Here is a 24,332-nt window from a genome sequence, read left to right as displayed (position 1 = left end):
TTCACCAAGGAGATCCAAGACCAAAAGTCAACAAATTCTTATGAGTCCCAAAAGTATTTTTTTTCCTACCAAAGAAACCAACTTCATACAGACCATTTAAAGGTTTGCCTTTAGCTTGATTCTTCCTGTGGTCTATTTATTTAGAAAACACCTAATCTTGTTTACACACAGCTGACAAACTTTTGAGTGTCTAAGTAGGTTCTTACAAATGTCTGAAAAGAAAATAAGGTAATGGCCCACAATGAATCTAATCTATGGTATGAGTCCAACATAAATATCAACCAGAGGTGGCTAGGTGGCACAGGGGACAAAGCATCCAGCCAGAGTTCAAATCTGACCTTAGACCCTTATTAGCTGTGGACCTCAAGAAAATCCTTCAACTTCTGTTTGCCTCGATTTCTCCATATGTAAAATAGGGATGACCATAATAGCACCTACCTCCCAGGGTTGTTTTGAGGATCAAATGAGATAATAATTGTATAGCACTTAATACAATATCTGGCACAAAGTACTATATAAATGTTTTTGTTGTGGCTCAGTCATTTTCCAGTCGTGGCTGACTCTTCGTGACCCCATTGGAGGGTTTTCTTGGCAAAGATACTCGAGTGGTACTTCTCCAGCTCATTTTACAGATGAGGAAACTGAGGCAAACAGGGTTAGGTGACTTGCCCGGGGTCACACACCTAGTAATTATCTGAGGCCAGATTTGAACTCAGTAAGATGAATGTACCTGACTCAGGCCTGGTACTCTATCCACTTTGCCACCTGGCTGCCCCATATAAATGCGAGCTATTATTATTTTAGTGAGTTTTCCAATAGTGGAGTAATTAAACTGTAGGCTTTGTTCTACATATAGTGCTTTGTACAGTGACCAGCATATAGTAGGCACTTAATAAATGCTTACTGACTGAGTGTTGCATAATACTGAACTTCAAGCCACCTTCAAAGCCAGAATGACCTGGGTTCAAGCCCACCTCTGACACAAATCTGACTGGGTACTTAAGTCACTTAACCTCTTAATATTTCAGCAAACTCTCCAAAACCACAAGTGTCAGATAAAGTGCCAATTCTACAGTGGCAGAGGAAATTTCCTCACCAGAAAGCTCCCTGCATCAATGAAATCATTTAAGTCCATTCTCTACATATTTAGTAATTCATAATTTCATAAGATTGTAAGCTCCTTGAGGGCAAGGACTGCCTTTTGCCTTCTTTTGTATCCCCAAGCACTCAGCACAGTGCCTGGCACATGGTAGGTGCTTAATAAATATTGCTGTATAATTCAATAATCATTCAATAATAATAATTTGACAATAATCCAATATTAATAAGTTCAATCTCTATGTATTTAATAATTCACTTCATAGGTAGTGATCATAATAACTAACATTTATATAGTACTTACTATGTGCCAGGCATTGGGCTAAGCACGTTATGATTATTAGCTCATTTAAATATAAGTAGAATGTAAGTTCTTTGAAGACAAGAACTTGTTCATGGTTTCTATCTTTTTATCCCTCATACAAAGGTGCAGTGCCTGACATTTCACAGATATTCAAAAAATTTTGTTGATGTTATGCATACATACACACATATAATATACATGTATATATTTAAGTGGACATATGTACACACACTTTGATATGTTGATGTATGTGTATATATGCATATATATCTACATGTAAATGTAAAAATGCTCATGTAAAATAAGCATGTACTTATTTGTTCTTAATCCTGATATGTGATTTCATTATTGGGGCAGCTAGGTGGTGCAGTGAATAGAACACTGAGCCTAGAGTCAAGAAGATATGAGTGCAGATCAGATTCTGACACTTCCTAGCCAGGTGACCCTGGGCAAGTCACTTAAATATCTGTATGACTCAGTTTCCTCAACTGCAAAGTAGAGATATAACAGTACCTACCTCCCAAGGCTGTTGTGAGGATCATACGAGATAATAATTGTAAGGCACTTAACATAGTTCCTGGCACGTAATAAGCCCTACATAAACATTAGCTATTATTTTTATTATCATTACTGTGAAGAATTCATTGTGGAAATTCCCCTTGTAAGAGAGATTGGAAACTATTTTGTAGCAAAGTCTTACAGAGTTGCCTCATGCACTAAGAAGCTGGGTGATTTGTCCATGGTCACACAGCAAGTATGTATCAAAGGTAGCATTTGAACCCAGGTCTTTCTGAGTCCAAGGCTGGCCTTCTATCCACTGCACCATGCTAATGCTCTACTGTTTCTAATATATAAATAAATGATAACTGTGGCTCTGGATCTGATAAGAGCGTACCTATGTATATCTTGTGTTAATTAACTAGAGCTAGATTTATTTCAATTATCCACTTTCCATTTGCCCATGGTTCCTCATATATTTTCAATTATTTAATAAGGAACAATGACCCTGGGCAAGTCACTTAACCCCAATTAAGGAACAAGAATTTATTAAGGACCTACTGTGTTCCAGGTAAACATTGTGCCAAGTGCTGGGCATGCGAAGACAAAAATGAAATGATTCTTCTCCTCAAGAAACTTATAATCTGTCTGAGATACAGTGTGTAACACACATGAGTGTATTCTGAAAATATACAAAGAAATTAGAGGGAACTGCTATTATTGAGCCCACCATATAAGAGGTGCTGCTCAGTCTAAATTTTGAAGGAAGTCAGGAATTCTAAGAAACAATGCTGAGAAGTGAGTACATTTAAGGCAAAGACTGAAGATTTAATATATTTAATCAATCAGAATTTCTTAAGCACATACCTAATTATTAAGCAATCCGGTGCTGGAATGTAGAATTTGTGAAGAAGCATTATAAATAGTAAGCCTGGAGAGTTTGATTGGAGCCAGGTTATGACAGGCTTTAAACACCAAACAGAGAAGCCTGCATTTGATGATAGAGGCAATGAGCAGGAATGATCACTTATGAGGCAGGGGCATGCCATGGTCAGAACCATATTTCAGGAATATCACTTGGCAGCTATGTGGAGGATGGATTGAAGGGATGTTTCCTACTTCTAAGAAGTAAACATTACAAAAGATGAAGAGAGTTTGGGGGGGGATTGTTTCTCTTTTTGCATTTTGTTTTTGGTCCCCAGCGTGCAGACCAACAACTCTTCTGCAACTTAGAGCATTAGAGATGACGGGCCATGTGATTTGCCAGGGTCAAACAGCGTGTGTGTGTGTGTGTGTGTGTGTGTGTGTGTGTGTGTGTGTGTGTGTGTGTGTGTGTGTGAAGGACAGAATCTGAGCCCAGTTTGTCCTGACCCCTAGGCCAGCTCTCTCCACAGCACAGAACTGCAAAAACAAAGGCATGCAAGAAAGGCCCAGGGAACAAAAGAAGATCAGGCAATGGTCATCTAGCCCTGTTGCTCTGTGATTAGTAACAGTGTTTGGTGGCACAAATATGTGCAACCATAAACGTCGCTCCTTTACTTCCTGCCTTTATCATTGTTTCTTTGGAATAGATGAAGCCTGTTCTATCCATTACGTCCATCAACATTTGATCTCTCCAGGGACTGAAGTTAAAAATTAATTACTCTTCCAACATATTGATTACATGACTATAAAAGTAAAAACAGAAGTCAAGAGCGATGGCTAGTGACCCTTTGTTTAGAGAACATGTTTGCTTTCCAAAGCAAGTAATTTGAAGTTCGAAGAACTCTGCACGCTTACGGATTAGCAACACAAAGCAAGGGCACCATCTAGTGTTCATAGTGACAAATTTCAATATGTACCCAGGCACTAGCTTTGCTGAATATAAAATTTGCTCATAGATTTAGAGCAAACTGAAAGGGGCCTCAGAAGTTATCTTGTCATGCAAGGAGGAGCTCTTAGGTCTTAACTATGAAAGACACATAGATCACCTAGTCCAACCCCTTCATTTTATAGATGAGGAAATTGAGTCCAGGGAAGGGTAAGTAATATGTCCAACATCATGAAGGTGGTGAGGGGAGGATTTAAACCAATGGTGTCAACTCAAATAGAAATAAGGGGCGCTAAGCCATACATAAGGATCCCTATGGGCTGTGTATTGATTTAGAAAACTATGTATTTTTACATATAAATACATGTGCATTATGTATGTGTGTGTGTGTGTTTGTGCATATATTTTTTTTTAAATCAACACACTAAAATCAGATAAAAATTACATTTCAATCTGCTTTGGGCTATTCATTTAATATCTGTGATTTAAACCCAGGCCTTTGGACTACAAATCCAACGCTCTTTCCCAATGTACCACGCCCCATCCTAAGGAAGGAATATAAGGAAACTGGGGCCCAGAGAGTGCTTTGCACAAGATCTCAAAAGCAGCAAGAAAGCACATCCAGGGACCAGTTGCCCACCTGTAACTTTTGCTTTTGTGGGGGAGAGGGCTGAAGTAGGTGGATGAAAATTCTGAGTTGTAGTGAGCTAAGCTGATCGGATATTCGCATTGTTGAGAAACAATGTGGCAAAACCCCAGGAGCCAAGGGCTACCAGACTGCCTAAGGAGGAGCAAACAGTTGTGGTCAGAAACAGATTGGGTCAAAGTTCCCATTAGTGTTTGGATTGGCCCAGTGAGAGTCTGCTACCCTTTCACTCTGAGTGAGATAGGGAGACTCAGTCTCAAAAGAATAAACAAATCAAAGTACAACTGGGATTCAAACCTAGGTCCTCTGATGCCAATTCCAATGTTCTTTCCACTGGACTGAGCAAGCTTCCTCATCTATAAATCACCAGCAGAAGACCTGAATATAAAAACCAAGTTCTTACCTAGAGTCTACTTCCTGCCCTTGGACTACAGATCCAAGTTTAGAACTAACCAGTTTCATTTTTAATTTTCAACAAAGGATGAGGTCCTGGGAATATGATAAAGTCATGCAATTAAATGCCATTGTTTTCTACTAGGATGTTAATGACATTTCTTACCCGGCAGCACTACTCTGGGACTTCTCTGGCTGACTCCGCTACCTTTCCTGGCTTTTCTGGGATAATTGTCATCATCCTTTAAGATCTCATCAGCCTTGGCTAGCCAGTTCATCACTCCCCTCTGCCTCTCTGATTGGAGGGGAGCCTCCATTTAAGGAAAGAGCACAATTTAAATATCTTCTCATTCCTCACCTGCTCGCACTACTTTGGGTCTGTTCTAACTGACTTTTCCACAGGTATTTCCTCCTCCTCACCTCCCTACTCCTCCCTCTACCCCAACATTTCAGCTTCCTTTTGTGAATTGTGTCCCCCCCCCAAATAAATTGTAAGCTCCGTGAAGGAGAGAGACTGTCCCTCTTTGTTCATATTTGAATCTCCAATGTTTAACACAGTGCCTGGCACATAGTAGGTGTCTAATAAATGTTTATTGACTAACTGATTTGAACCAAATCTATGATTTCATCTGTGTAGGAAACTCTTTCTACCAGTATAGATGTGACCTAGGTTGCAACTGACAATCTCAGAGAATGACCTAGCACACTATCTTGGTTAAAGTTACCTAGGGCTCTTTTATTTACTTAAAATACAATCCCCACAGCACGATGTAAAAAAGAATAGCCAAAACTAAGCCTGCCCTTTGATGAAAGCCAAGACACACAACGATTTAGTCAAATTGCTTTTGTTTACCCTAATAGACATAGAGTATGTACTTAATCACCTTAGTCAACCAGGTCTTTAATAGAGACCTCCTAATCTGATCTGCAGAACAAACAATGGAACTCATCGAATCACCCTGAGATATACAATAGAAAATGTCCACTGCAAAATAACATTCAAATTACCCAAAATAATGTTTCACCACCCCTAGACAGCAGAAATGAGGTTGGAGGATGGAAGGTCCTGGATAGAAGGTCCAAGAATAAAGTTGTGTAGGAACGTGGGTGCGGACAGCATGGCTGAAGGCCAACCCCTGGGTCCATTCTCTTCTGGGGCTTCAGTTAGCATCATCTGGCCTCTAGGACAACTACAAGGATTATTCTCATATCTCAGGTTATGAACAATGGAGACTTCCCTGGTTGTACTTTTCTTGGGTTTAGTCTCCACTGCAATACCAGGCAAATCTGTCATGGTCAAAAGTGGTAACTGGAGCTCAGGGTAGCCCACTTTTATGTTAAATTTGACCAGTCAACTTTTTTTCTCATGTAATCAGTGGACAAGGTTGTTTGAACGAATATAGGAATATATTGACTTCATATTTAAGAGTCTAGACAACCTGACCACTATAAATAACCATTTGGTAAAGTTAATTGTTTTGTTGTTTTTCTGTCATGTTTGACTCTGCATGACCCCATTTGGGGTTTTTCTTAGCAAAGATACTGGAGTAATTTGCCATTTCCTTCTCCAGTTCATTTTATATGACAAAATTGAAGCAAACAGGATTAAGGTACTTGCCCAAAGTCAGACAGCTAGTAAGTGTCTGAGGCCAGATTTGAACTGAGGAGGAGGAGTCTTTCTGACTCCAGGCCCAGCCTATCCATTGTACCACCTACCTGCTCTGTTGTTAAAGCCAGTATTATTTTCACAAGCATCTGGTTATCAGACCTACACACTCAAGCTGTTTGCATACTCATGTACTTGGAGTGGGTATGCTTATTACAAATTCAAGATAGAGTCACTCATATCAAGGGAGCTTCTATGAGAGGCATTAAGAGATTAAGTGACCTAAGCAGGGCCACACAGTCAGTATGTGTCAGATGTAGGACTTGAGAACAGATCTTAATGATGCTTATCCTAGCTCTCTAACCACTGGGATGGTACCTCTCATCATAACCTTCCCAAGATGGTCTCCTATATTATTTTTGGTGAAAAGTTAATGCAGTCATAACTTTGGATTTTAATCCTTCCTTTTCACTACCTTAGCCAGATGCTTTCAGAGACTATTTCAACCTTATTAAAAATGAACTCATGAAGTTTTATGAATTAACGGATATCTTGGGAGGGGTTTTGATAGGGTGTTAACATTTTCTGCAGTTAAACTTCATCGTTCTGGAAGTAGCTCATATATCAGAGTACTGCCTTTGGTGGACATTAAAATTCACTTTATTTCACATCGCTAATACTGCCCAGTTACCAGGAAGCACGCTTCTGACACTATAAAAGGCAATTCGTACTAACCTAATAACTCAAAACTATTGTCACTGGTAACTTACAGTGACCCTCCTCCAGGAGAGAGAGTGTCTAAGGTCAAAGTTGTAAATCTCACCACAGGAAGATCCAAGATTATAATCTTTGCAGGATTGCTGCAAATTCCTTTCTGCTGAGAAGAATCACATTTCAAAGAGTTATATAACACATCCTGCCTATGCTAATCTAAAACCTATAGGAAGTTAGAGCTAGTCAGATAGGGCTTTAATGGCATCAAACACTGTAAATCAGCAGCTAAAACCAAATCCGTTTCTTAGCCCAACTTCCAAAATTTATATTTTAACCTCACATTTTGCTAGACCCAGAGTTAAGATCTCTTTGAAAAATTAAAAAGTAGACCATTTACAGCAATTTTTTATAAACTCACAAAAACTGGATTATTCTCCTACCCCAAGAAAGAGAGAAAGGCAAAACTGGCATGTGTAACTCCAGATCAGAGACCCAGATCTGTGAATTTCAATCGTGAGTAAGTCTTTGCGCCTGGAACTTATTATCAGCCCACTTGTTTATTGCAGGTGCAATTGAGGCCAACATCATAGGGTGAGTCCCCCAAAAGAGAGACTTGCAGGGGGGGAGTAAGCATGAAAGTATTAGTAAATCTATCATCTCTACTAGTCAGGGGAAAATATTTCCAAGTATATGGTCTGTGGATGGTCGCACCATCTTTGAATACAAAAGCTGGCATTTTATTATTATTTGCATTCTGAGTATCCCAAGAGTTATCTGGAATGTAGGCTCTTGCCAAATTCCTGTGAGACAAGTAGGCAGTAAGCTTTATTGTTTTCCCCACTTTACAGAGACTAAACTATAGAGTACAGGATGTTTCCAGCATCTTGGAAATATGGATCAATTACAAACTAGATCAAATTGGTCCATAGCCCAAGGATAGGGATTTATTCAAAATAGGTGGTATGGAAATTAAGGTTTCAGATGGCATATTGGAAGGCCTTTCTAAAATGGAGGGTTTTGATAGTAGCTATTTTCTTATCTGTTGCTGCCAGATTCCTGTGTTTTCTGGGCAAGCTGGGTCAAAATAGTAGTAACAAAAACAGCCACAATTTACATTCAGAGGATCATAGGATGTAGATTTAGTCTACCTTAGTCATATAATAATAATAATAACAATAATAATCATATTAGCTAGCATTTATGCAAGTACTTCAAGGTTTACAAAGTGTTTTACAAATATCTCATTTTAGCCTCAAAACAATGCTGGGAGATAGGTGCTATTATTGCTCCCAATTTACAAATGAGGAAATTATCATATAGAAATTAAGTAATTTTCTCAAGATCATGCAGCTATTAAGTGACAGTGGCTGAATTGAACTCAGTTCTTGCTGATTCCAGATCAGATTCAGAATTCTATTTAGTGTGCCACCTAGCTACCTAGTCCAACTTTCATTTTATAGATGAGGAATCTAAGGCCAAAAGGAGTTAAGTGACTTGCACAAAATCATTCAGGTAGCCAAGAAAGGTTTTGAACACTGATTCTCTGATGCCAGATCTGTACATGACAATGCTCCCTAAAATTCTTGACTAATTGAAAAAAAACATTCCAGCTAAGCCTACATGATAACACAAAGGAAGAGGTTTCTTCTCCATTGCCTCTCCTATTACTCTTTCCTTCCCTAAATTTTTTTTGGTTTGTTTTTAGTATGTTCAGGTTTGGTGCAAGACAAAATTGACAGCTCTAGGAAGAATAAATGAAGTAGAAAGCAAGAAAGTGAAAAAGCAAGAAAAAAAGCAAGCAGGTGGAAGGAAGGAAGGAAGGGGCAGAGGAAGGGGGGAAAGGAAAGAAAGAAGGAAGGAAGGAAGGAAGGAAGGAAGGAAGGAAGGAAGGAAGGAAGGAAGGAAGGAAGGAAGGAAGGAAGGAAGGAAGGAAGGAAGAAGGCCTAATCTAATAAATTGTTGGTTGATAAAGTCACAGTGCTACTTTTTTCATTTGCCTTTTAATAGACTGAAAAGCTTTTAAGAACCAAAGGAATTTATCTCTATTGATGAAGTGTTAGGAAACATATTTCACACTGAGCAGAATTTCCTGCCTATACGCACATGCACACACACACACACACACACACACACACACGTAAGCTCGAGTGACATCTCCCAAACCGCCACATTGCTAGACGATGGCCTACTTTTACTGAGAAATCTGACCTCACAGTGTATAATAACTATGGAAAAGTCAAAGATTATAGATTTAGACCTGGAAGCAACTTTGGAGATAATCTAGTCCAGCCTCTTCACATTACAGATGAGGAAACTGAGGCCCAGAGAAATTAAGTGACTCACACAGCTGGTAAATGTCTGCAGCAGAATTCAAATGCAGGTCTTCCTGATTCCAAGTCCAACACCATGACCGCTACACTATGCCGCCTCTTATGAAGAAGCATATGCATACTGTGGTGTCAGAGATTGTTATGACATAATAGAAGGAATATTGAATCCACTGTTAGGAGGCCATGTTATCAGTCCTGGTTTGGCCATTCAATTAGCCCTACGACCTTAACCACTCTGAGCCTCAGTTTTAAAATCTATAAAATGGAGATAATATCTATTCCACCTACCTTGAACAGGTGTTGTAAAAAGCAATAAAATAATGGATGAACAGCAATATAAGATGCTGCTGTAATAACAGTAGACTTACCCAAAACAACAACAGCAATAAACATATAAACTTGACAACCAATGATAGAGGAGAAAAACAAGAAATCTTTGAGAGAGAGAGAGAGAGAGAGAGAGAGAGAGAGAGAGAGAGAGAGAGAACACTAAATAAAGACAACATTTTAAGAGAGGTATATAAGGGTAGGAAAAGATGTACATTTTAAGGGAGATACATAACGACGGGAAAAGACAGGAAGACCTGACTTCAGGTTTGGCCTCAGACACTCACTAGCTATGTGATCCTGGGCAAGTCACTTAACTTCTGTTTGCCTTAATCTGCTGGAAAAGGAAATGGCAAGCCACTCCACTATCTTTGCCAAGAAAACCCTATGGACAGTGTGGTGCATGGGGTCATGAAGAGTCGGACATGACTGAACAACAATAACATAAGGACAGATTCAGGAAAATAAGGTTCAAATCTCAATTCTGTGCTTTCTCCACGCACTTAGCCTTTCTAAGCCTCAGGATCTCATCCATAATGAGGCTATTAATAATAGCTAACATTTATATTTTAAGGCTTGCAAAGTGCTTTCCATATATTTTCTCATTTTCATCCTCATAACAACACTGTGAGGTAAGTACTATTATTAACCTTGTTTTACGAATGGGAAAGTTGATATTAAAAGCAGTTATCATGCCCTATTCATAATGCAAAACCTTCATACTGAATTATCCTATGAGATGAATATCTATATTTTCTTATAATTTTTCAATAAACAATTTACCCAACATACTAGGGGCCTTCCCCTACTCCTTTTTGCAAGTACTAATTGTACATTGCAAGTCCTAACACTCAGACACCTTACTGATCCTTGTCTACTATATGACCAGCCCACCTCTTTTCATATTTTTAATAATGTCTTTTTTGCCATTTCTCACATGTAAGTCATCTTTGGATGGATCTTTCCATTATCCTTTAAGTTACTTGTCATTTTAATTCTTCCAAGGCCATGCTGTTCCACAATTCCCAGCCATATAGCTACAGAGAATAGTGGCACCAAGGAGATGTGTTTTTCTGTGGCAGCAGGGAAGAATTGGGAATCATTTAAATCACTGCACAATTCCCCAAGTGTAATCCAGCTCAAGAGAAGCAGTAAGGTTTAGTGGATAGAGAGTCAGGAAGACGCTAGCACAACTATATCCTGTAAATATGTATCTCCTGACATGCTACATGTTATCTTCCCCAGTAGCATGTAAGCTCCCTGTGAGCAGGGAATGTTTTATTTCTGCCTTTATGTCCAAGTGCCTAGCACAATGCCTGGCACACAGTACGTGACTGATACAAACCTGTTGGTTGGTCAATTGAAAGTCATCTAAGACATAATATAAAAAGAAAGTCAAAGTCATTGTACTTCAGCTTCTTTTTTAAAAAGAGCAGCTGTAGCCATGGAAATTATACTCCCTAGGAACCCTGAAAAGACTCCAAGAATGGGTTTCCTTACCGGGAACTCTCTAAACAAGCAAAATCATAGGACCCTGTAACATAGTAAATGCTATAGAAATGTTATCACTTATTATATTATGCTATAGTATATTATGCCATAGCACAGTAATTATACTAATATATCTCATATCCTGTTGCATATTTTATTATTATATAATCTATTAATAATAATTATATTTATTATTGTCATGTATTATATATTATTATTATTACCTCTAATGGGTCTATATCCCAAAGAGAGCAAAGAAAGAGGCAAAGAGCCCGTTTATACACAAAGATCTACAGCAGCGCCTTTTGTAGTGGCAAAGAACTGGAAACTAAAGGGGTGTCCATCAACTAGGAAGTGGCTAAACAAATTACAGCATAATAATATCATGGAATACTATTGTGCCATAAGAAGTCAAAGCAATAATAAAAACAGCTTACCTTTACACAGCACTTTGAAGTTTCCAAAGCTCTGTATAAATACCCCACTTTATTCTACAACAACAATGATCGCAGCTTACGTTGCCATAGATTGTTACAGCTCTAACACACTTTCATTTCCCGGGAAGTCTTGGGCTGAGTTGCCCTGAAATCCAGTCTGATAACATTCTTTTTGTTTGTTTGCTTTTTACAAGAGTAAATAAACTTCAGGACTTGGTTGCTGGTGTGCCTTACTGGCTTGTTGTTCTCCTTGGACTGGATCTTCCACCACTAGCTTAGATTTGGGAAAGAAGACAATAATAACTGATATTAATAGAGCACTTTAAAGTTTTCAGGTGCTCTAGATAATTATGCCCCTTGATCTTCACAGTACCCCTCTGAAGTAGGGAACAACAACCTTGGAAGGTAAGTGTTATTATTATCCCTATTTTATAGAAGAGAAAATAGAGGTAAACAGAGGTTAAGTGACTTACCCAGCAAATAAGTGTCTATGATGTTATTGTCGCTTCAATTGTGTCTAACTCTTTGTGACCCAATTTGGGGTTTTCTTGGCAAGGATACTGAAGTGATTTGCCATTTCCTTCTCCAGCTCATTTTACAGATGAGGAACTGAGGCAAACAGGGTTAAATGACTCACACAGCCAGTGAGTGTCTGAGGCCGGAACTGAACTCATAAAAGATGAGCTTTCCTAATTCCAAGCCCAGTGCTCTATCCACTGTGCTACCTACCTGCTATCCATGATCTCATTAAAACTGAAAAGACAAAAGGGAAACCTGGAAAAGTTTGTGTGAATCAATGCAGAGTAAAATGAGCAGAATCAGTAGAAAAATTTCTACAATAACAACAATGTAAATTCAAACAACTTCAAAAGGCTTAAGATTTCTGATCAGTGCAATGTTTAAGAATGATTCCAGAGAAGAGATTACACACACTCGCACATACATACACACACACACACACACACACACACACACACACACACACACACATATCTCCCTATTACTGTCAAGGGCACCACCATCCTTCCAATTACCCAGGTTCACCATCTCAGTTTCATTTTTGAACCCTCACTCTGCTTCATCCCACATCACTTTCTGAAGCTTTTTTGTTTCATGATTTGTCTCATCTCTCCCCTTCTCTCTCCTCACCCCCTGGTCCTCATCCTAGTTCAGGCCCTCATCACCTCTCACCTGGACTATTGCAATAGCTTCCCAATGAGTCCTCTCTCTTTAAGACTCTTCCCTCTACAATCTATCCTTCCCCAAACTTCCAAAGTGATTTTCCTAAAGTATAGGTCTAGCCATGTCATTTATCTACTCAATAAACTTCAGTAGTTTCCTATAGACTCTAAGACCAAATATTATTTCATCTATGTCTTTCTTTGTATCCTCAGTACTTAATATAGTGCCTGGCACATAGTAGGTGCTTAATAAATGTTTATTGACTAACTATATATCATTAGTATGTAAACTCCTTGAAGTCAGTAACTCAGTGTTTTTTACCTTTTTTGTATCCCCAGGGCTTAGCAGAAAGCCTGACACATAATACATACTTAATAAATGTTTATTGTTTGATTGATTAGTATTGGTCATCCTCTTTTAATTTCAGTTTTTGTGTTTTTAGTGTATAAAGTTATGAGTACAGTAGCACATTCATGTAATTTACAAATAAGCAAATATGCATATTCTCATTTTTTTTAGGTTTCACAATGAAAACAGTTTGGAACCACTAAATTATACCATGCTGCTTCCCTTTCCCTTGAAAGACACACTTATATACAACATATGGAAGAAGGATTATCAGAAAAAGATGCAGATAGCATCACTAGGATACAAGTGATAAGGCCCTGGGCATCTCACAAAATTTTACTTTTGTTTATTATTTTATTCCCTTACATGTAGAGCACATAAAGGTAGACCCTTTAAGAATGTCAGCTGAAAGGGCAGTGGATAGAGCACTGGCCCTGAAGTCAGGAGGACCTGAGCTCAAATCTGGCCTCAGACCAAACACTTGACACTCACTAGCTGTGTGACTCTGGGCAAGTCAATTAACTACAACTGCCTAAAAAAAAAATTAATTAACTAAAAGAAATTAAAAAAGAATGTCAGATGAAGAAGGGTTACGTGCAATTTTTAGGTAGTAGGGCAAGGCAAAAAGGAACAGGACAGCAAAAAAATGGCACAGGGGACAAAGTGATAAACATGGAGTCAGAAATATGTGGGTTCTGCCTCTGACATTTCCTAGCTACATGACTATGGGCAAATCCCTTAAACTCTCTGAGCCTCAGATCCGTCATCATTCAAATGGTAATAATAACATTGTTTATAGAACCTACCCCACAGGGTTACTGTGAAGCTTAAGAGACATAATTGCCAAGAGGGCTCTGAAAACTTGAACATGCTTTATGAACATCAGTTATTATTATCCCTTTCCCAAAAGCTAACCTGGTGATGGAAGACCCAGGCCACGGAAGACAATAAACCAGTAAGGAGCACTAGCAGCCAAAGTTCTGGAGTTTACTCTTGGTCAAACAAACAAACAAACAAACAAACGTTATCAGACTGGATCTCAGGGTACCTCCGCCCAAGGCATCCCAGAAAATAGAGCCGTAAAGATCTATGGAAATGTAATCTGCCATCGTTGTTGAATTTGCCATTTTGGAAATGTTTTTTGAAATGGCAAGAGGTGTAGAAAGGCTTCTAACATGGGGAAACAAACAAACAAATAAAAAACAAACAAGGAAATATACAACCATGAAGTGAATGCTTAGTTTATGAGACTGAGAGTATTCCTGAATCAGCTGCATTTCTAAGGCAGATATGAATAAAGGAGAGTCATAATGTACCTGCAGAGAAAAGAAAAAGACATACTAAGGAGAAAAAGATATATTAAAGCCAAAAAAGAAAGAGAAGAAAGATCCCAGTGCTCTCAAAGAAAGAGAAGCTCCCCAGCATCTGCCCTGTTTGTTCTTCCAATATAACACATATTAGATCCCCTAACTACATTTTGAGTGATTCTAACTTTATCAACTACTCCTTCAAAGCCAAGTTGAACTTAATGCAATCAATGAGGGACTGTCTGTATGCCAAATGCATCGCCTGCATAACTGACGGTGTAATAGCTGAAACTGAAAGACTGGGACAAAAGTACCGAGTAGCTCTGAGGACTGCAGAGATCCCATGAGGGGAATGATTGCCATGCACACACAAGTAACCAAGGCAGACGATTCCTTAATCCAGAGGGTCACTCAGCACAAATGTTACATTGTGGCTACAGACTCTGGGGACCATAAGTGAGGAATCGTGAAGATCTCTGGAGTTCCCGTGATGTATAACATCTAGAGAATGCCAGATTATTATGGGGCCCCTCGATTGTAACTTCAACAGACAGTACTGCCTCTGATACCAGTCTGTGAAATACAAATGCAGTTAACCGAGAAACACCATTCTAATCACTTATGTGCAGTTTTGTATAAAATAGTTAGATGGATTTAATTTTTTCTCCTATTCCTAAGTGAATTTTTTTTAATGAATTGCTCATTGAATTTATACATAAATCAATTTTGCTCAGGAAAAAAAAAAGGCAAAACGAAAGTTTGTTCAGTGCTGGAACATCTCATAGTTACTGGCTCAAAAGACACAAACCTGTGTTTTTGATGGGCCTTGAAAATAGAAGTATAAATATGCAGATTCCAAAATTAATCCAAGTACTCAAAGTACTGTTCCTCTCTCTTGCCAGTCCCCCGAAGGTTCTTTCTGGAGAGCTGTTGCCTAACAGGTCTGCTGTCAATGCAGCAATGCACTGAACACACTGGGTCTCTTTGTGCCTATCTTCTTTCTGAAGGCTTCAAAAGGACAAAGCTATTGTGCTGAGAAGTATCACAAGGACTTGTGCCACCCAAAAATATCTCCTCCACCCATCAGGACCTGAAATTCATACTGTTAAAGTTCTTTGGGCTAAGGTACTGTCTCCATAAGACCCCTGTTAAGGAAGGGGAAGATTCTCCCATTAAAACATTAGTGCACATTAGCACAATGGCTGTTACAAATTAACATCAGCTAAATTCCTAATACAGCATATGATAAAGACAGTCAGTAGTATAGTAGATAGAATCCTGGATTCTTATTAGTTGTGCAATTCTAACCCACCCACCCCCCACCCTATAAGTCACTTAACTTCAGGCAATTCCTTAGGATTTCTTTAGTCATTGGGGGTAGCAATCTGTTTATAAAAAAAAGTTCCCACACCTAAGATTTCCCATAAGAAATTACAGATCAGGGCACCTAGGTGGTGCAATGAATAGAGTGAGGACGACCTCAGTTCAAATCTGGCCTCAAACACTTACTAGATGTGTGACCCTGGGCAAGTCACTTAACCCCAATCAGAAGGAAAGGAAGGAAGGAAGGAAGGAAGGAAGGAAGGAAGGAAGGAAGGAAGGAAGGAAGGAAGGAAGGAAGAAAGGAACAAACGAACGAAGGAATGAAGGAAGGAACGAAGGAAGGAAGGAAAGAGGAAAGAAAAAGAAAGAAAGAATCACAGATCCTTCCTATATTCTAATATCATCAAATTAAGTAGCATAGAGTAGGGCTTTTCTGTAGGTCTTTCAACATTATATGTTAGTTCCAGTAGCATGACTGGACTTTCCTTCTGCTATGCTTTACCCTCACTACATGTCTGGCCATGAAGGGATAGGACTTGGTAATAAAGACCCAAACTCTCTGGCTCTGCCCCCATCATTCTCTTTTCCCATGAAGTCCACTGCTAGGGGTTCAGAACAATACTATTACATATTGAGATCTTCCAAGGATCCCCCTACATTGATCCCCAAATGCCAACATAACTATCATGTCATAGACTTCCTTTTGGCACAAAGTGACAGTATATTTAGGAGACCTTTCTCAATTCTGTAGTTCATTGACCCCACCTAGGTGGAACCTGGAAAAATTAGTCTCTGGTCATTCCCTAAGAGTAGTTAGCTCTCAGGCTCCCAGGGCCCAAACGAGGTTCCATAGTGCAATAGAACCATTATCTACATGATATGGATGCTCCTTGAAATGGTACAGATGGCAAACCACATGTGCCTTCTCATTCTGTACAACCCTTTTCCATGTCCTACCATAAATAGTCCATAAAGATGTGATTTAAACTTTGAAAGAGTTTTCTCTAGGTCTTCCTACTGCATGTTGGTACCAGTATAAAAATATCTGAGCTGCCACCTATTATCCTTTACTCTTAATACATGAATGGCTCACCTCTTTTCTGCTTATCCATTAATTATTTTATACTGTTTCTTGGGCACAAGTCATTGAGATGATGACAATGCTTGAAACACAACACAGTTTTATTTATAAATTAAGGGAAACAGAAAGGACTCAAATCTGAAATCCTAGAGAAGTGATATCAAACTCAAGTAGAAACAGACCTCATATTGACTTAGAAAACCACAAATTTACATCATCTATGTTACAGGGTATTTTTTATTTACTTTGTTAACCATTTTCCAATTACATTTTAATCTGGTTCTCACACATGAGAGTTTTGCTGCTTAGGAGGCCTTGAATTTGACATCTCTGCCCTAGAAAGTCAAGGGTATCTTTCTCATCCTCCACCACCTCCATCACCATCTTCCCTCTAGAGATCTACACATCTCTATAACATACAGCATTGCATAAGTTAGGGCCCCAGCAAGGAGAAGGGGGCAGAATTTGCCCCTCCCCATCTCTTTTCACTCTCTTCCTCCTGTAGTAACCTTCACCTCCCGGGGGGAACTAGATGCCTCAAAGTTTTCTTTTGATCCTTCTGTTGTACACATGGACCCCATAGCCATTCAACAAGTAACTTATTATGAAGCTTCTACTACATTCCAGGCTCTCAGTCACAAAAGATCTCTTGGTCTTGGACCACTCAAATGCCTCTCTGTTTTCCAGACCTAGCTGGCTTACAGTGGATCAGTCCTATTTGCCTCCTTTTCCCTCCCGCCCCCCAGTACCTAAGGATCATGCTTTCCATTCACTTCCTGCTTAGTCTATTTTAGCAGGAGATGCTATTTTTCTTTTATCTTTCTGTCTACCATCTACATTCAGGGTACCTGGAACAGGTCATCCCAGATAATAATAATAACAACATTTATATATTAAGGTTTGCAAAGCATCCCACATGGATTAGCTCATTTGATCAGCAACCTCAAGAAAACTCTCCAAAAGAGGGAGGACCCTAGGGGAGAAGGAAATTAAAGCCTTTACTACACTGATATCTAAACAGAAGATCTTGGAACTTATAACCAATACAGGCTGTGAGTGCAAAACACCTCTGAATTACATTGGACTCTCTCTGTCAGCCCTGCTACTAACTCTTTCTATGTCCTCACAAATACAGATTTAATCCCCTTCTCTAAGGGCTACTAGTGATACTTTAAAAAAAGAGCATCAATGGATCATTTTAAAAAATTAATAGAAGTAAACACAATGAAGTTCAGAAGGAAACAAAGAATAATACAGCAATGTTGGAACTTGTTCAGTCATTTTTCAGTGATGTCCAACTCTTTGTGACTCCATTTGGGTTTTCTTGGCAAAGATAGTGGAGTGGTTTGCCATTTCCTTCTTCAGCTCCTTTTATAGATGAGGAAACTGAGACAAACGAGAGTTAAATGACTTGCCCAGGGCTGCACAACTAGGAAATGTCTGGGGCTGGATTTGAACTCAGGAAGATGTTTTCCTGACTCCAGGTCCAATGTTCCATCCAGCTGCCCCGATGTTGGAACAACTACGTTAAATTTGAAATATATGAAAAAAACCCAAGCTGCATGTATTGAAGATTCAGTTTCATAAACAATCCTCTTTTTCCATCCATCTTTGTATAAGGAAATGCTAATCTTTGCTTGAAATCCACAATAATAGAAAGGAGAATTGGGGCGGGGGGGGGGAGAGAAATATTCTACAGTCTGTTAAAAACATATCCAGGGAATAAATCTCACAAAATCAGACCAATTAGTTCAAAGGAACTATGAATATTCTTTAAATAGTGCCTGCCTCCATTTACAGATAACTACAAAAAAACCCTGTTCTTTCTCACATGCCTTTTCCTTTACCCAGGGTTCTCAATCTTAAGCCTAAAATGACTATTTGATTCATTAAACAAACACTGATTAAGCAACTTTATTATGTACAGAGAGGCAGTTGGATAAAGCCCTGAGCCTGGAGTCAGGAAGACACATTCAAATCCAGCCTCAGGCACTTTTGAGCTGTGTGACACTGGGCAAGTCTCTTTAATTTCTGTTTGCCTCAAGGATATATGGGCTTAATAATAGCACCCACTTCATGAGTTGTTGTGAAGATCAAATGAGATAATATTTATTTTAAAAGCACTTAGCACAGTCCCTGGCCCATAGTAGGTGCTACAGAAATGTTTAATCCCTTTGCTTTCCTCAGAGCACTTCCATGATTGTTTAGAGAGATACAAAGCATGGTTCATGGTCCCTACCCTCATTGAGCCAGGTGAGGTTTAAGCTCTGGAGTACATGGGACTTCCTGGGAGAAGTGTAGGTGGGATGACACTTTGTTGTCACTAGCCAACAGAAGGGCATCAGGATGGAACAGAGGTACCAATTTAGGAGGTAAAATGCTAAGCATGAGAAGCAGGGGTGAGAACTAAAAGGGCACAGAACACTAATGACAAACTTCTGACCTTTCACAATTTTAAGGGCTGGCCCTGACCTTCACATGAAAAAGACTTGACCCATTTTATCTGAAGCAGCCCAAGTATAATTGCTTCCTAAAGGAACTCAAATTTGGCCTCAAGCATCTAACATTCAAACTAAAAAATGGAAGCAATCATTGTTTCCTCCTTCTTTTGCTGTGTAGTTCATTGAGAATACATTAATCAATGACCTGGAAGTTCTGGACTTTTAAGAGCATTGAAAATTATAAACAACTGGCAGCCTCTAAAAATAGGTTCTATTTATAGCTTTGAACCATTATGTGAGACAGCTTTAAGAGAGTCTAGCTTGTATTTTAAATGAAAATAGGATCAGAGATTTTGAGGTGGAAGGGATCTAATTGGCCATGGATTGGAATTTCCTCATTGAGGAAATTAAAGCCTAGGGATTAAGTGGCTCACCCAGAGTTGAGAATCAGAAATGGCAAGAGAAAGAAGTGAGATCTGAACCCAAGTCCTTTTAATTTTAATTAATTTTTAAATTTTTTTTTTAAATCAAACACCCAGAGTGATTGTGATTTATCCAAAGTCATACAAGTATAAATTAAGAGAGCTGAGATTTGAACTCATGCTCTCTAACTCAAAAGCCAGCATGGTTTACTCTACCAAATTACTTTCTAATCCTTTCCCTTGTAGAGTATTTTATTTTATTTTGTTTACTGACTAATACTTAAGGTGAGGGGCTTCTTTATCTATGGTCTAGAAATCCTCAAGGAATCTGTAGATAGATTTGAAGATGTCCATGAACTTCTGTGGCAAAAAAAAAAAATCTGCCTTTATTTCAACATAATTGATTTCCTTTGTAATCTCATGTATTTTGTTTTATGCATTTAAAAACATTATTCCAGGGGGCAGCTAGGTGGCGCAGTGGATAAAGAACCGGCCCTGGATTCAGGAGGACCTGAGTTCAAATCCGACCTCAGACATGTAACACTTTACTAGCTGTGTGAACGTGGGCAAGTCACTTAACCCCATTGCCTAACAACAACAACAAAAAAACACATCATTCTGAGAAGGGATCTATAAGCTTCACCAGATTGCCAAAGGGGTCTATGACAAAAAAAAAAAGGGTTAAGAACCTCTGCTAAAAAGGCTACTAAGAAAAAAATGCTACTGCAGCAGGCAAAAATATTCTATTCCAAATAGTGTTGAATGGTTTATTTTAGTTCCTTTGGTAAATTTTTGAAAAGTAATTTTGCGCTATCTGGATGAAACTGACCTCAATTCTCCTTTTATGGCTCTCCCTATAGTATCTCCCACTGCTCCTCTCAAGCACCCCTTCTGAAGGACCTCTTTGTTCATTCTGAACTTTAAACTTTTTCCCAAGGCAGTGTCATATGCTTAAAACTCTCTCCATTCACCCATCTCTACCTGCCAAGTCATCTTGGTTCTTAAAGGGCAAGCACCTATCTAGTTTCCTGGTATAGGAGGGTGCCACATGCAATCAGTTGCTTAATCAGCGCTTTTTAATGATGATGATCTGCATATAGGTTTTAAAGACTTACTAAATATACACTGGAAAAACACCCATCTGACATTTTTAAAGGTTTTAGATCATGATGAAGCCATTCCAGCTTTTGTGGGAGAAGGAGATATAGGGAAAAGAACAAGAACAGAACAGGAGCTGAAGAAAAAAGCTTGCGGAATTATAAACAAGTATAAGGGTTGAATTTGGGAAGGATAAATTTAGACGTTCTTGAAGAAAGGAAATAGTAAAGAGGAGGAAGGATAGCTATAGTATACCAGCTGTTATTAACTAGCCTCAAATTATTTACTCAGCAATATTAATTTGATGTTTCAGTTCTTGCACACAATGAAACTTAAAATGTGAAGTAGAATTTATTTGATTTGCTAATGATCCTATTTTGAGCATGGTATCATACACTTCATGAACTTCCTGTTTTAGTAAATTAGCTGCTAAGAATTACTACTTTTAGATTGGACATGTTGGGGAATTGGCAATATACCATCAAGAGAAGCAGGCTTCTTATTAGAATATACGTTTTTTAAAAATGCATACGCACAGCATGTGCTGATAAATGTTTAACAAGCAAATGTCCAAAAAAATGTACATAAGACATTCAAGTTTCAGCGGCATTCCTAACATTTTCTCTATCATTTTATTAAGTCTAGACAATCTATAAAACAAGAAATCAAACCCATTTTGTAGATATCACTAAATTCAGAGGAGCTTATACTTACACTGAAAATTTAGCAATTGATTCTGTCAAGCTTGGTTGAACTGGCACCACCACGTCTCCGCATACACATATAGGTGGGAAGAGACCTGTAACTGGAAAACAGCTCTAGAATGGTGTCCCTTTCTCAAAAGGCACAGCATAATGAGGTATTCTTAAATTTTTCTGTGTCTTGAGCCCTCTGGCAGTCTAGTAAAGCTATTGTACCCCTTCTCAGAATGTTTTCAGATGTATAAAATAGAATGCTCTGGATTACAAGAAACAAATTACATGGTAATAACTATTAAAAAAATTTAATAAGTTCGTGGACCCCAAGTTAAGAATTCCTGGAATAATCAGTGGAGATAAAGCAGAGTAGCATTATTTATTAAGAAAATAAACTCTCATGAGGAAATCCAGGAACCAGAGGGGGAAATTGTGATAGAGCATGTGGGTAAAAGATCATTGGAGGCAGAAATAGAAACAATATTGTTATTAGAATGTCCTTCAGGCCATCTGGGCAGCAAGAGGAAATAGATTAGAATTTTGGGATACAGATGCCTGATATAGTAGTAACAGGAGACATCAGTTATCTGAAAATCTGCTAGAGCTTTCTAACACAAGGAGAGTAGCTAATAATTTCTGATTTGACTTAATGATAATTTCATCCGTCAAAAGTTGTACAGTTCATCATAGGGATTCTCTTTTCTGGATCTGATTCTAAGAAAACAACTAGAAAAGAGCTGCTAGAAGGAAAATAATGGGAACTTTGGGGGGGTGGGGGGAGAATGAACTGTCCATCTTGCATTTTGTGAGAGAAAAGGAGAGGAAAGCTGAGCATAGATATATACCCTAGGGTGAAAAGAATAGGTACGGTCTCATGGACTAAAATTCCAAGCCCAGGAGAATGGGAAGTTCTCCAGAACTAAATTTGGCAGATACAAAGAGAAATCCTTCTGGTGAGGAGGAAAAGGCAGATTTGTCTAAAGCAGGTTTGCAAAACATAGGGCCACAGATCAATGTGGCTTCCAAAGGATTTTGGATAGCTGTCATGTGACCGGTGGCAACCAACCATTGTCAGTCTACTCACAAAATAAACTCACTACTCACAAAATAAACTGAGGCTGGCAAAGGAAATCAAAAGAAAACAAAAAAGACCTTAAAATATGTTGTTAAATATATCATATATTTTAAATATGTTTCTATATAAATATAGTGTATATTATCTGTTATGGACAATATGTACATATGCATGCATATACATGCATACATATATATGTGTTCTCAGGAAGTTCTCAGGGGAAGAAATCCAAGCTATCTAAAATCTCTAGATCATTAATAATTAGAGAAATGGCAAAGTTGACAAAAAGGAATAATGACAAATATTGGAAGGGTTAGAGGAAAAGTTACATTGATACATGGTTGGTGGAGCTGTTAACTGGTCTAGCCATCCTGGAAAGCAAGTTAGATCTCTGTCCCAAATGCCCCTAGTAGGCCTACATACCCCAAAGCAAGCAAAGAAAAAGGAAAAGGTCCTCTCCATTTAAAAAAATGAATTTATAATAGCTTTTTTTGTGGAGGAAAAGAACTGGCAACTAAGGTTTATTCATCTACCAGGGAACAGCTGAACAACATGGTATCCGAATGTAATGGAATATTATTGTGCTGTAAGAAATGATGAGGGAGACAGTTTCAGAGAAACATAGGAAGCCTCATATCAGCTGATGGAGAATGAAGTGAGCAGAACCAGGAGAACAATTTATGCGATATATTATAAAGACAAAAGTTTGAAATATCTAAAAGGACGACACAAGTCCTGGAACATTTAACAAAGGTGGAGGTTTTCTTTGCCTTGACATAGCAAGGATATGCAACAAGGATACAGTGACCCCTCATCCCCATCAGGAAATCGTGAGTGGTCAGTCAGTCATCGTTATAGAGACCCCGGTGGCCTCAGACACCTGCCAAGTGTGAGAGGCACAGAATGCCTGAGGCTAAAAACTTTTATGCCCCTAGACCAGGAATTTGCATCAGGGATGCCGGGACCAATCACATTGTACGGAAGGAAGAAGCTGGGTCTGTCCGGGAAGCCAGGCCATGGGGGAATGAGGGGCAGGGTAGGTGGTCAGGAAGCTAGGCCATGGTAGGGAGAGGGTCAGGGAAGTTTGGGAGTCAGGGAAGCCCAGGCCAAAGTTAGTTTTGTTAGCAAAATGCTGGATCTCTCATCCAGAGGAAATTACCATTTTTATTGATTCAGGAAATCTCCCTGTGAGTTCCCAATCTTAAAGGCATCTCAAGTCTACTTTTGTTTTGTTTTTTAAGTGAATATATAGACAAGGAAGCAGTGTGGCTTCACCCAGAATAGGTCGTGTCAAACTAAGTTCATTTCCATTTTTGATAGGGTCTCTAGATTGCTAGACCAGGAAAGTGTCAGAGATGTGACAAAATTTCTCATGTTATTCTCGTGGAAAAGATGGAGAGAAGTAGTCTGAACAGTGGACAATTAGGTGGGTTTGGACTGGATGAATGGCTGAACCCAAAAAGTAGCCATTATAGGTTGGATGTCAACTTGGAAGATAGTTTCTAGTAGCATGCCCCAGGTGTCTGTGCTGACTGTGTATTGTCCAACAGTTTTGTCACTCACTTGTATAAAGACACAGATATTATATTTATCAGATTTGTAGTTTACACAAAGCTGAGATGGATACTAATGGCCAATATCTAAAAATATTTCTACCAGTTGGAACATTATATTGAACCTAATGAAATGAAATGTAATAGGAATAA

The 24,332-nt window shown here is 38.8% G+C and overlaps 1 pseudogene; it reads left to right on the top strand.

Moving 5' to 3' along the window:
- Window positions 1-14,330: 14,330 nt before the first annotated feature.
- On the top strand, window positions 14,331-15,032 carry LOC110202940 (rRNA-processing protein FCF1 homolog; annotated as a pseudogene).
- The last annotated feature ends 9,300 nt before the right edge of the window (window positions 15,033-24,332 follow it).

The sequence above is a fragment of the Phascolarctos cinereus genome, unplaced genomic scaffold (assembly GCF_003287225.1).
Source record: "Phascolarctos cinereus isolate Bilbo 61053 unplaced genomic scaffold, phaCin_HiC Scaffold_1;HRSCAF=81, whole genome shotgun sequence".
Taxonomy (NCBI): Eukaryota; Metazoa; Chordata; class Mammalia; order Diprotodontia; family Phascolarctidae; genus Phascolarctos; species Phascolarctos cinereus.
The sequence above is the reverse complement of the archived record's forward strand: the minus strand, read 5'-3'. Positions and strand labels throughout refer to the sequence as shown.